General features: G+C 43.0%; 1 protein-coding gene across 2 annotated transcripts in view; it reads right to left on the reverse strand.

Annotated features, from left to right (window-relative positions):
* Positions 1–13,451, reverse strand: part of SLFN13 (schlafen family member 13) — a 91,507-nt gene that overhangs the window by 12,065 nt on the left and 65,991 nt on the right. Inside the window, exon 1 of one of the 2 annotated variants that reach the window (XM_010385208.2) lies at positions 1,923–1,977. The exons of the other annotated variant lie outside the window; for it this stretch is intronic. The gene's annotated coding sequence lies outside the window, so the exon portion shown is untranslated. Of the gene's footprint in view, positions 1–1,922; positions 1,978–13,451 lie in introns of those variants that run through there. 2 annotated transcript variants of the gene reach the window in all.

Below are 13,451 nucleotides of genomic sequence, written 5' to 3' on the forward strand. Positions count from 1 at the left end.
GATTCTTTGTAAGGTAGAGATATTGTTTCCTAAATAAAATTGAAACCCTAAATAAAATTGCTATTCAATAACAAATTGAGAATTCGGGGGAAAAAAATCAGGAAGTTTACCAATATATTTAACAAAAACAACTGATCCTGTTTTATTTACAGAATAACTTTGCCAGAATCCCTTTCTTAATATAACCAGACTTCCCACCAGCACAGTGAATGCCCACCACCTGCTGTCTTCTTCTACCAAAATCAGTCCTGAATGAAGGACCTGTGTGCAGAAACATGTAGAGAGAGGCAGCAGAGTTCAGGGGTCGATTCAGACTTCTTTGAACCCCCCCGGTTCAAATACCGGCTCTGCCATTTATTAGCTGTGTGGTTTGGGGATATTTACTTGACCTCTCTGTACCTAAGCAAAACAGTGATAGCCATAAAAGCTGCCTCGCAGAGTTGTAGTGAGAAGTAAATGAGGTAATATATGTACAGCATTTAAAATGCTACATGACACAAAGTAAACATACAGTACTAGAGTTTGTTAGTTAAACGTAGAAATAATACCCTAGAATCCAGGAAACAGGAGGTGGGGGGAGGGTGGAGGTGAAGAGGGGCCTATGAGAAGCCCCTGGGGGCAATGGATGGCTGTTGGATAACAGCCTGTACACATGCATCTATCGGAGTAATTCGAGATAATTCTTGATCTTGCTTCTCTGTGGAAATTGATGGAAAGTTTCACTTCCTACACAGGTATACTGTAGGTAAAATCAGAACAACATAAATCCTCCCATCCACTCCCAAGCTCCCCCCACCCCAATCCACTGAGGAAAACTGGGTGGGAACTGGCTAGTCTCAGGCAGAAACGAAACCGAAGGAAACAGCTGCGACAGAAGCCCCCTCTTGGGAAACTGAAACACGGAGCTCTTTGTCCTTCTCAGCGCCTCTGTATTTTACAGACGTTGTTGGGAAGGAGACATTTTTCTCATTTGTCCCCTTTCTAGATTACAGGGTAATCACAGGGTAATGGGTTTTGGCAATTCTAATTGCCAGTGGTACAGGATAATGGCAATTCTAATTCTGTTTTGTTGTTTTGTTTTTGTTTTTGTTTTGATACAATGTCTTCTTGTGTTGCCCAGGCTGGAGTGCAGTGGCGTGATCACAGGCTCAGGCGATTTTTACCTCAGCCTCTGGAGAAGCTGGAACCATAGGTGCGCGCCACCAGGCCCGATTAATTTATTATTATTATTATTATTATTATTATTATTATTATTATTATTCACAGCGATAGGGTCTCCCTACATTGCCCAGGCTGGTCTCGAAATCCTGGGCTCAAGTAATCCTCCCACTTGGCCTTTCAAAGTGCTGAGACTACAGGCATGAGCCACCGCACCAGGCCTAATTCTGTTTTTTAACTCTTAGATTAAGAACAATAATTTACGGTGGTTAGTGAGTCAATGCCAAGAACCCTGAAACAAAGGGCCCAACTTCGCGACGGTGGAAGCCTCCAGGACGCACTCGGCTCTGCCTGTTTGTTCCGCCCCCGAGGAAACCGCTGCTCGCTGGGCAGGGGTTTTCTGTTTTGCAGCCCGAACAGGAACACAGGTAAGGCCCGCCAAGCCGCCGGCGACGCATTCCAGCCCCTTTCGCTCCCCGCACCGTCCCTCCCCACCGCCCCGCCTCCACCCGCGCCGCGATCAAGTCCTCCTAGTCAGCCTTTTAGGGAATTTGCTCAGCAAACTAGCCGGACTCCAAAGGCAGGGGAGAAGCACACAAATGCCCCCATTCCACCCACTGGCTGGAGCTGGGGGCGGGGGTGGCTCTCCTAGCTTGCTCCCCATCCGAGTCATCGCCAGTCCAGGGTCGTGCTGGACTGTACCCTGGGGCGTGGGTACAAGCGGGAGCATCGCAGTCCGGGTAAGAGCAGGGACCGTCTCTTACCTCTCAAGCTCCAACGCGTCGGAAAGCCCCACCGCGTTTCCCCTGAGGCGCCAAGGTCCGGTCCTTATAACCAGTGGTTGGCTCCTCCCTGAGCACGTCCCACTCAGGGGATGAACGAACCAGGAGGTCCCACGCAGGGCATGGAGACGCCAATGGGAGTGTCTGCAAAGTCCGGCAACACTTTGTCACGCTATCTAGAAGACCTGGTGGGTGGCTCAGGTCTATGAAATTCCAGCACTTTGGGAGGCCTAAGCGGGTTGATGGCTTGAGCCAAGAAGTTCGAGACCAGCCTGGGCAGCACAGTGGGACCCCCGTTTCTACAACAACAACAACAGCAACAACAAATTACTCGGGCTTAGTGGCGCGCGTCTGTGGGCTCAAATGTAGTCTCAAATGCCCGGAAGGCTGAGGCGGGAGGATCACTTGAGCCCGAGGAGGTAGAGGGTAAAGTGAGACGAGATCGCATCATTGCACTCCAGCTTGGGCGACAGAGTGAGAGCCTGTCACAAAAAAAAAAAAAGAGAAAGAAAGAAATTGTCCGGAAGCGCCAAGTTTTCGGATCGTTTCTTAGTTCTTTCTTACTCCCACTCCGCCCCACTCCGTCCCTATCTCTCTCTCCTCTCCCACAGCCTGAGGTCCCGCCTTCCCCGGATCCCTCCTCTGAGGGTCCAGCGAAGCTTTCGCCCGGGTTTTCCCCTTCCACCGCACTGGAATTGCCCAGACCCCAAGCTGGGCTTCTCTCCCCACCGTCTGCCCCAGAAAGTGGGCCTTGAGACCCGGGAACCCCAGGTCAAAATGCGATGGATGCGCTGATCGGGCGGCGCTCGGTTCCTGGCTGGATTTGTGGCTCCGCAGACCGGGCGCCAGAGTGGGATGTGGCGGCGGCCGGTGCCCTGTGCTCGGTCAACCCCTTGGAGAGGACTACGAAATCCAAATACTCTGGACTCTGGCAGGTGCTAAAGGCACAGAACCAGCAGAACCCTGGCTGGTTTTCTTGTAACGCGAGCAGTGTGACGGTTCCCGGGGGTTGACCAAGCACCGCGCACCGGCACAGTTCTCACTGATGCGGAGTAGCCCAAGGGTGGAAGCGGCGGTTAACACCAGGCTGATAAATATAAGCTCCAGTGGAGGCTAAAGTGAGAAAATAAAACGTACTCCTATCCCCCCCGCCCTCCGCCCCAGAGATTACCACTGATCACTATTAACACCTTATTGTATGTATCTTCACGGATCATACATATACATTACACAAACGTATATGTAATACATTTTTATTAAAGTCATACTGTACATACTGTTCGTAACCTGCTTTTTTCAATGACTTCCACCTTTCCATTTCAATAAATCTTCATATTATCATATTCCAGTTTTTCCGTTTTTCTTTAAAATATGATTTATACATTGTGCAAACCTGTGCTGAATCCAGAACTATGCATTTGTAAAGCGCTGGGAAAAAAAGACTGTCAATCTGGAATTCTATGACCACCAAAAACAAAACAAGTCCTCCAAAATGGAGGCAAAATAATGACCTATTCAGACCCCCCCCCCCCCCCAAAAAAAAAACTTAGGAAATTTGTCACCAGCAGATCTTTACAAAAACCATTAACGTGTTTTTTTGTTTGTTTGTTTTTGAGACGGAGTCTTGCTCTTGTTGCCCAGGCTGGAGTGCAATGGCATGATCTCAGTTCACTGCAACCTCCCCCTCCCAGGTTCAAGGGATTCTCCTTCCTCAGCTTCCGGAGTAGCTGGGATTACAGGCTCCCGCCACCAGGCCCAGCTAATTTTTGCCTTTTTAGTACAGACTGGGATTCACCATGTTGGCCAGGCTGGTCTTGAACTCCTGACCTCAGGTGATCCACCCGTCTCGGCCTGCCAAAGTGCTAGGATTACAGGCGTGAGCCACCGCCCCTGGCCTAACAAATTTCTTTATTTTGAAGGAAAATGATACCAGGATGAAACTCAGATCTACACCAAAGAATGAGGAGCAATTGACTTTGTATGCTTTTTTTTTTTTTTTTTTTTTTTTTTTTTTTTTTTTTTTTTACCAACTTTGCTAAACTTTGAAGTTAATTTTGACGATCAATCTGTGTTCTTTTAGGTCATCTAAGAACACAATAATATTAAGTGTGCATAATGTGAGTTTTATTTCTTCCTTTGTAATCTGCATACTTTTCTTGTTTCCTTTTCTTGTATGATGCATTGGCCAGGACTTTCAGCACAATGTTACGGGAAAGAACTAGTACCTAAAGACACAACCTAACAACACTAAAATTCCATCTTTGGAGATCTGTTCACTGGGATCGCCTTAAATAACAGTTTCTGTGTTAGTCAGGGTCCTGTCAGAAGACCAGTTATTTTGAACAGAGAGGTTTTAAAATGAAGAACTATTCACTAGATATAAAGACTTTTTAACTCAATCATGGAAAAGGCAAACAAGTAACACCACGGTATTATGGAGGTGACTATGGAAAGGAGCCATCACCCCTGAGGCTAGGAGAACAAATGGAAGAGATCTTTGAGGGAGCACAAGGCAGCCACTGTGAGTGCTGGGAAATTTCTTTTAAAAGCATCTGAAAAGTGTTTATGGGAAAGTTTATAAGACCTTATTGAAAAATAATAAATATATAAATACATTAAATCATATACCATGTCCATGGATTGGAAAACCCAATATATTTAAGACCACTTTGGGGCCGGGCGCGGTGGCTCAAGCCTGTAATCCCAGCACTTTGGGAGGCCGAGATGGGCGGATCACGAGGTCAGGAGATCGAGACCATCCTGGCTAACACGGTGAAACCCCGTCTCTACTAAAAAATACAAAAAAAAAAAAAAAAAAAAAAAAGACCACTTTGGGAGGCTGAGGCGGGCGGATCACCTGAGGTCAAGAGTTCAAGACCAGCCTGACCAACATGAATAAACCCTGTCTCTACTAAAAATACAAAAAATTAGCCAGGCGTGGTCATGCACGCCTGTAATCCCGGCTACTCAGGAGGCTGAGAGGCTGAGACAGGAGAATCGCTTGAATCTGGGAGTCAGAGGTTGCGGTGAGCCAAGATCATGCCATTGCACTCCAGCCTGGGCAACAAGAGAGAAACTCCATCTCAAAAACAAACAAAAAAATTAATTCTCACTCAATTGATGAGTAGATCCATTGAGATTCCATTTTAAATCCCAGCAGTATTTTCCTAGAGCATTACATACTGATTATAGATTTATATATAAGACCCGAAACACTCTTCAAAAGAAAAAGCACATTGTGGGCAGACATCAAATTTTCTTATATAGCAATAATAATTAGAAAAAATAGAGCATGGAATAAATGACAGAACCTAAAACTCACATATTGATGGAAAAATCTATGACAGAGGTGGCATTGCAGTTAAGTGGGGAAAGGAGAGACTATTTTATAAATTGTGTTGAGATATCTGCTATCCCTAGAGAAAAAATATTAATTTGCGTCCTGTCGTCCAAAATCTATTCTGCTAAAATAAAAACATAAATAAAAAAATACAAAATCAGTAAATTTTTAAAGATAATATAGGGACCAGGTGCAGTGGCTCACACCTGTAATCCCAGCACTTTGTGGGGTTCGAGGTGGGCTGACCACTTGAATCCAAGAGTTCGAGACCAGGCTGGGAAACATAGTGAAGCCCCGTCTCTACCAAAAATACAAAAAATAGCCAGGCATGGTGGTGCATGCCTGTGGTCCCAGCAACTCAGGAGGCTGAGGCAGGAGGATCACTTGAACCCAGCATGCCACTGCACTTCAGCCTGGGTAACAAAGCAAGACCCTGTCTTCCAAAAAAAAAAAAAAAAAAAAAAAAAAAGGCAAAATCATGATGTTTCCACTCTGTTATGGGTGTTAACAAACCTCTCCCTTACAGAAAGCTGGAAAATGACTAGGCAGTGGTGATATGACCAATATATCCAAGGCCTGACCAATTACATGGGAGCCCTTCTTAAGCACAGATTCCATAAGTAGAAATTGTGCCTTTGCTAATTAGGTTACTCACTTTCTTTTTCATCTTATATGAGATGCCTTCTTTTTCCCAGCTCACATTTCACATTCACATGCCTTTTTTAGTATTAACATAAATACAGTAGAATTTACTTTTTCATGTACAGTAAAATTTACCTTTTATGTATAGTTCTATTAATACATGTTTAGAATCATGTAACCACCACAAAAAAAGAATGCAGCCACCACCACACGCGCGCGCACACACACACACACACACACACACTAATGCTTTCCCCCAATTCCAGTCCCTGCAAAGCACAGGTTTGTTCTCTATCCCTAGTTTTGTCTTTTCCAGGATGTTGTATAACTGTAATCAAATAGTACGTAACCATTTGGGATTGGCTTCTTTGCATAATATCTTTGAGTTTCTTCCCTGCTGTGTCTATTAATTTTTCATTTCTTTTGATCGCTGAGAGGTATTCCATTGTTTGGATGTACCACTTTTTGTTTAACCATTAACCCATTGAAAGACATTCAGGTTATTTCCTGGGTTTGTTAATTATAAATAGAACTGCTATAAATAGCCATGTATAGCTGTGATGGTTAATACTGAGTGTCAACTTGATTGGATTAAAGGATACAAAGTATTGATCTTGAGTGTGTCTGTGAGGGTGTTGCCAAGAGATTTGCTTTTGAGTCAGTGGGCTGGGGAAGGCAGATCCACTCTTAATCTGGTGGGCACAATCTAACCAGCTTTCAGTGACTATAAAGCAGGCAGAAAAACGTGAAAAGAAGAGACGGGCCTATCCTCCCAGCCTCCACCTTTCTCCTGTGCTGGATGCTTCCTGACCTTGAGCATCGAACTCCAAGTTCCTCAGTCCTGGGACTTGGACTGGCCCTCCTTGCTCCTCAGCTTACAGACAGCCTATTGTGGGACTTTGTGATAGTGTAAGTTAATACTTAATAAACTTTCCTTTATATATATATACATATATATATCTCCTATTAATTTTGTCCCTCTAAGAGAACCCTGACTAATACAGATTTTGGTACCAGGAGTAGTTCTAAAGGAACAGAATATTAAGGATGGAATTTTTTCATTGATTTAGGGGTTTCTGGAGTTGGCTGCTTAATACGATTAGACTCAAAAATGCTAAGGACTCTGCTTCTAATAATATGGAGAACACCGACAGTCCTTGCCGTGAACTGTTTAGAGAGTTGTGCAAAGTAAATGCGTTTGGCACTCCTGAGTCACCGCTCGTGAGAGGCAAGGAGTTTAGTGGCTCTATACATAATACTTTTGACCCTATGTGGAGAACCAAGGAACATAATGAAGTGGATTGGTTGCTCCTAAGTTCAGTAGACACAGTGATGAAAGAAAATGATGAGCTCAGGGATTCTGTCTCCCGGCTTCAGAGGCAGATACTGAGCCTCAAATCTGCTAAGATTGCCCTGAGTGAGAGTCTTATCTCCTGTAGAGAAAGAGATGAAATTGTGGAAAAACCAAGCTCTCGTGAGAGTGGCTGACCTGCAACAAAAGGTGCATGCACAGCCTCCTCAGGTGTCTACTGTTAAAGTGAGGGCATTGATTGGAAAAGAATGGGACCCTGCAACTTGGAATGGGGACATGTGGGATGACCCTGATGAAGCTGGGGACACTGAGTTTGCAAACTCTGATGAACCTTGTGAGAAGGAGCAGCTTCCCCATCCCAAGTAGTGGCAACATCCCCTCCTCGACCCATTCTGCCATCAGCCTTTCCTCCTTTGTCTGAGGAGATAAACCCTGTGCTGCCTGAGGCAACAGTGATGGCCTTCCCTGAGGCAGTTGCCAGGCAAGATGATGTTGATCCTCCTCAGGAGCCACCCCAACACTGCTGTTTGCTTCTAGACCTACAACTAGACTAAAGTCCCTTCAGGTCCCTGGAGGTGAGGTTGAGAGTGTGACCCATGAGGAGATGCAATACACTCAAAAAGAACTGTATGATTTCCCTAATTTATATAAACAGCAATCTGGAGAACAGGCATGGAAATGGATATTAAGGGCATGGTATAATGGTGGAAGGAACATAGAGTTGGATCAGGTTCAATTTATTGATCTGGGCAACCAAAGTTGCCATAGTGGCGGGGATGGAGGTCATGCATGGGCTCAGGAACATGGACTTCCACTCACCGAAGCTGACCAGGCTATGGCCACTGCTGAGTGCCCAATTTGTCAGCAGCAGGGACCAACACCGAGCACTCGATATGGCACCATTCCTTGGGGTGATCAGCCAGCCACCTGGTGGCAGGTTAATTATATTGGACCTCTTCCATCATGGAAAGGGCAGAGGTTTGTCCTCACTGGAATAGACACTTACTCCGGATATGGGTTTGCCTATCCTGTATGCAATGCTTCTGCCAAGACTACCATCGATAGACTCACAGAATGCCTTATCCACCATCGTAGTATTCCACACAGCATTGCCTCTGACCAAGGCACTCACTTTACAGCTAAAGAAGTGTGGCAGTGGGCTCATGCTCATGGAATTCATTGGTCTTAACATGTTCCCCATCATCCTAAGGCAGCTGGATTGATAGAACGGTGGAATGGCCTTTTAAGGTCACAATTAAAATGCCAACTAGGTGACAATACTTTGCAGCGCTGGGGCAGAGTTCTCCAAAAGGCTGTGTATGCTCTGAATCAGCATCTGATATATGGTACTGTTTCTCCCATAGCCAGGATTCACTGGTCCAGGAATCGAGGGGTGAAAGTGGAAGCAGCACACTCACCATCACCCCTACTGATCCACTAGCAAACTTTTTGCTTTCTGTTCCCGCGACATTAGGTTATGCTGGCCTAGACGTCCTAGCTACAGAGGGAGGAATGCTGCCACCGGGAGACACAACAATGATTCCATTAAACTGGAAGTTAAGATTGCCACCTGGACACTTTGGGCTCCTCCTACCTTTAAGTCAGACTAAGAAGGGACTTGCAGTGTTGGCTGGGGTGATTGGCCCAAACTATCAAGATGAAATCAGTCTACCACTCCACAATGGAGGTAAGGCAGAGTACTCATGGAATACAGGAGATCCATTAAGGAGTCTCTTAGTATTACCATGCCCTGTGATTAAGGTCAATGGGAAACTACAACAGCCCAATCCAGGCAGGACTACAAATGGTCCAGACCCTTCAGGAATGAAGGTTTGGGTCACTCCGCCAGGGAGAAAAAAAAAAAACCCATGACCTGTCGAGGTGCTTGCAGAAGACAAAGAGAATACAGAATGGGTAGTAGAAGAAAGTAGTCATCAATACCAGTTATGGCCACGACCAGCTGCAGAAATGAAGACTGTAATTGTCATGAGTATTTCCTCCTTCTTTTGTTAAAAACATGTTTGTGCATGTATACACTTGTACTAAGAAAATATCTTCATTTTATTTTCTTTTCCTTTATCATGTGACATAAGATTTATTGACTTCATATCAGCATTTAAGTATTGTTAACTTTATGTAATAGTATTTGGGTTAGGGATTGGTGCCTTTCTGGTTGTACGAAGGATAGTTGTATTATGCTAATCATAATTATGACTTCATTATTGTCTTTATTTGAAGATTATGTATAATCTCAAATGGAGATGTTTATGGATTCAAGTTGACAAGAGGGGACTTGTGATGGTTAATACTGAGTGTCAACTTGATTGGATTGAGGGATACAAAGTATTAATCCTGGGTGTGTCTGTGTGGGTATTGCCAAAAGAGATTAAAATTTGAGTCAGTGGGCTGGGGAAGGCAGATCCACTCTTAATCTGGTGGGCACAATCTAATCAGCTTCCAGTGAATATAAAGCAGGCAGGAAAATGTTAAAAGGAGAGACAGGCCTAGCCTCCTGGCCTACATCTTCAGATTCTTCAGTTTGGGTACTCGGACTGTCTCTCCTTGCTCCTCAGCTTGCAGACAAGCTATTGTGGGACGTTGTGATTGTGAAAGTTAATACTTAATAAACTCATATATATACATGAGTTATATATATTACGAGATATATATATATAATAGTTCTGTCCCTATTAGTTTTGTCCCTCTAAGAGAACCCTAATCAAGCTGCGTCCCAGAGATTCTGGTACATCGTCTCTTTGTTCTCATTAGTTTCAAAGAACTTCTTGATTCCTGCCTTAATTTCATTATTTACTCAGGAGTCACTCAGGAGCAGGTTGTTCAATTTCCATGTAGTTGTGTGATTTTTAAGTTAGTTTCTTAATCTTGAGTTCTCATTTGATTGCGCTGTGGTCTGAGAGACTGTTATGATTTCAACTGCTTTGCACTTGCTGAGGAGTGTTTTACTTCCAAGCCCACCTAATTTTTGTATTTTTAGTAGAGATGGGGTTTCACCATGTTGGCTAGGCTGGTCTTGAACTCTTGGCCTCAATTGATCCACCGCCTTGGCCTCCCAGAGTGCTGGAATTACAGGTGTGAGCCACCATGTCTGGCCCTACATATGTCTTTTTCCATCATTTTATTTTCAACTTTCATACATTTGAAGTGGAGTTCCTTATAGACAGCATACAGTGGGTCATGATTGTTAATACACTCAGCCAAATGGTTCTTTAATTGGTATATTTAGACCCTTTATATATTATATAATTATTGATATGTTTGGGCTTAAGTATGCCATTTTATTTTTTGATTTCTATTTCCTCTCTGTGTTTTTAATATTTTTTTCTTTTCCTTGCCTTCCTATGGGTTATGAATGTTGTGCAGAATTCTGAGTTATCTATTATGTTTTTAGTGTATCTCATTGTATAGCTTTTATAGTAATTATAAAAGCTGTAATAGGTATTACATTATATATACATAATTTTTCACAGTGAACTGGTATCATTTTACTAGTTCTACTGAAATATAGAAATTTTACCTCCAGTCATGTCTCTTTAGCCACATTTCTTTATTTATAATAAAATTATATTAAATATTTCCTCTAAAAACATGTAGAACCACATCAGAGAATGTTATAATTTTTACTCCAACTGTCAAACATAATTTAGAAGACTCAAGCAGAGAAAGAAAGCCTATTGCATTTACACATATTTTTATTTATTGTGTTCTTTCTTCTTTTCTTATGTTCCGTAACTCCTTCTTTTTTTTTTTCATTGCCTCTCTGTTTAGATAACTTCTTTTAGCTGTTCTGTTAGAGTAGGTCTTTTGGTGATGGCGATTAATTCTCTTATTTTTCCTTCATCTGAGAATGCCTTGGTTTTCCTTTCATTCCTGAAGAATACATTCTCCGTGCATAGGATTCAGAGTTGAGAGTTCTTTTTATTCAGTACTTGAAAAATGTTATGACACTTCCTTCTGTTCTCCATGATTCCACTGTCATTCAAATTGTTATTCTCTATAAAGAAGGTGTTTTCACTGGCTGCTTTAAATATATTTTATGTCCTTAGTTTTCAGAAATTTAATTAAAATTTGTCTTGGTACAAATTTCTTTGAGTTTGTCTTGTTTGGGATTTGCTTAGCTCCTTGAATCTGTGTTTACCTGAGTTATCAGGTAAATATCCAAGAGAACAAAAGAGGAAAAAAATGATTGCGACAAAGGAGACCAAAAGGAGTGAGAGAGAAGGAAAATTTTACCCTAGAGATACAAGCCACTCTAAAAGATTTTGTTTAATGAAAAAGTGGGAGAAAGGGGATTGCTGGGGCGTGTCCAGGGAAAGGCTACTGCCAAGAAGCACTGTGTCCCTTTCTCCTCCATTCTTTCCTCTTATGAGCCAGAGATAGAAACTAAAACAGCCTAAAACTGGGGGGTGTAGTGTGATTGATCCCCGACCAGGTTACTTAAGGGTTCATATCTGCTGCTTGCACCCTGAAGGCTCAGCACTGAGCAAAGGCCATGATGCCTACCTGAGGAGTAGGTATCCCTGAGAACCCAAACATCCCAGAATGTGTCTGGGAACATACCAAGGAAAACGGTCTCATTGCAAACAGTAGGCAAAGAGCCAGAATATTTGCTTAAAAGAAGCTTAGGGCTGGGTGATAGGGCAGATCTCTGGAGCTGTCCTGCTACCACCCAGGAATACCTTGTATGTAAGTCCTAATAAATTCATCTATTCACAAACCTAGATTTGTCTCAGCCATTCTTTGGTTTCTTGGCACTTTCTCAGTTTGGGAGTATGTTGCAGTCCCAGTTTTTTTTTTTTTTTTTTTTTTTTTTGTAACAGCCTGAGGGAGAGGAATAGAAAAAATATCATAATAACCTGAATTCAGGGTGCCTTAGTCTATTTTGTGTTGTTATAAGGAATTCCTGAAGCTGCGTAATTTATAAAGAAAAAGGATGCATTTGGCTCACAATTCTGATGTCTAGGAAAGTTCAACATTGGGCATCTGCATCCGGTTAGGTCCTCAGGCTGCTTCCACTCGTGGCGGGAGTCAAAGAGGAGCCAGTGTGTGCAGACATCACAAGGCAAGAGAGGAAACAAGAGTAGGGAGAGGTGCCAGAGTCTTTTTAACAACCAGCTCTTATGGGAACTAATAAAGTCAGAACTCACTCACCCCAAGAAAGGGCATTAATCTATTCATGAGACATCCTCCCCCATGACCCAAACACCTTCCACTGGGCTCCCTCTCCAACACTGAGGATCAAATTTGAACATGAGGTTTGGAGGGGACCAAACATCCAAACTATAGCACAGGGAGAGAAAAAAAAATAACCAACTGAATTATATGTAGATACAATTTTTGTTAATTTTTATTTTAGGTTTGGGGGCACATGTGAAGGCTCATCACACAGGTAAACATGTGTCATGGGGTTTTGTTATACATATTACTTCATCACCCAGGTATTAAGCCCATACCTATTAGTTAACTTTTCTGCTCCTCTCCCTCCTCCCTCAAATAGACCCCAGTGTCTGTTGTTTCCTTCTTTGTGTTCATAAGTACTTTCATTTAGCTCCCACTTATCAGTGAGAAGATGCTGGACTTGGTTTTCTGTTCCTGAGTTAGTTTGCTAAGGGTAATGGCCTCTAGTTCCATCCATGTTCCTGCAAAATACATGATCTTGTTCTTTTTGATGGCTGCATAGTAGTTCATGGTGTATATGTACCACATTTTCTTTATCTGTCATTGATGAGCTTTTAGGTTAATATAGACATAATGAATAGATTGTACATGTACATAGATATAGATATCAAACATATATCTAAATTAAAACAAACATCCATAATTTCACCCAATTGGAAACCCAAAATTTATATACCAAATAATTTATATAACAAAAAGATAGATAAGGCTGTGATTGCATTTAGAACTGTAAGGGTTTTTTTGTTTGTTTGTTTTTTGCTTTTTGGTTTTAGAGATGGAGTCTTGCTCTGTCACCCAGGCTGGAGTGCAGTGGCGCGATCTCGGCTCACTGCAACCTCCGCCTTCCAGGTTCAAGTGATTCTCCTGCCTCAGCTTCCCAAGTAGCTGGGACTACAGGAGTGCACCACCACATCCAGCTAATTTTTGGAATTTTTAGTAGAGACAAGATTTCACTATGTGTTGGCCAGGCTGGTCTTGAACTCCTGGCCTCAAGTGATCTGCCTGTCTCGGCCTCCCAAAG

Source organism: Rhinopithecus roxellana, chromosome 19 (genome assembly GCF_007565055.1).
Source record: "Rhinopithecus roxellana isolate Shanxi Qingling chromosome 19, ASM756505v1, whole genome shotgun sequence".
Classification (NCBI taxonomy): domain Eukaryota; kingdom Metazoa; phylum Chordata; class Mammalia; order Primates; family Cercopithecidae; genus Rhinopithecus; species Rhinopithecus roxellana.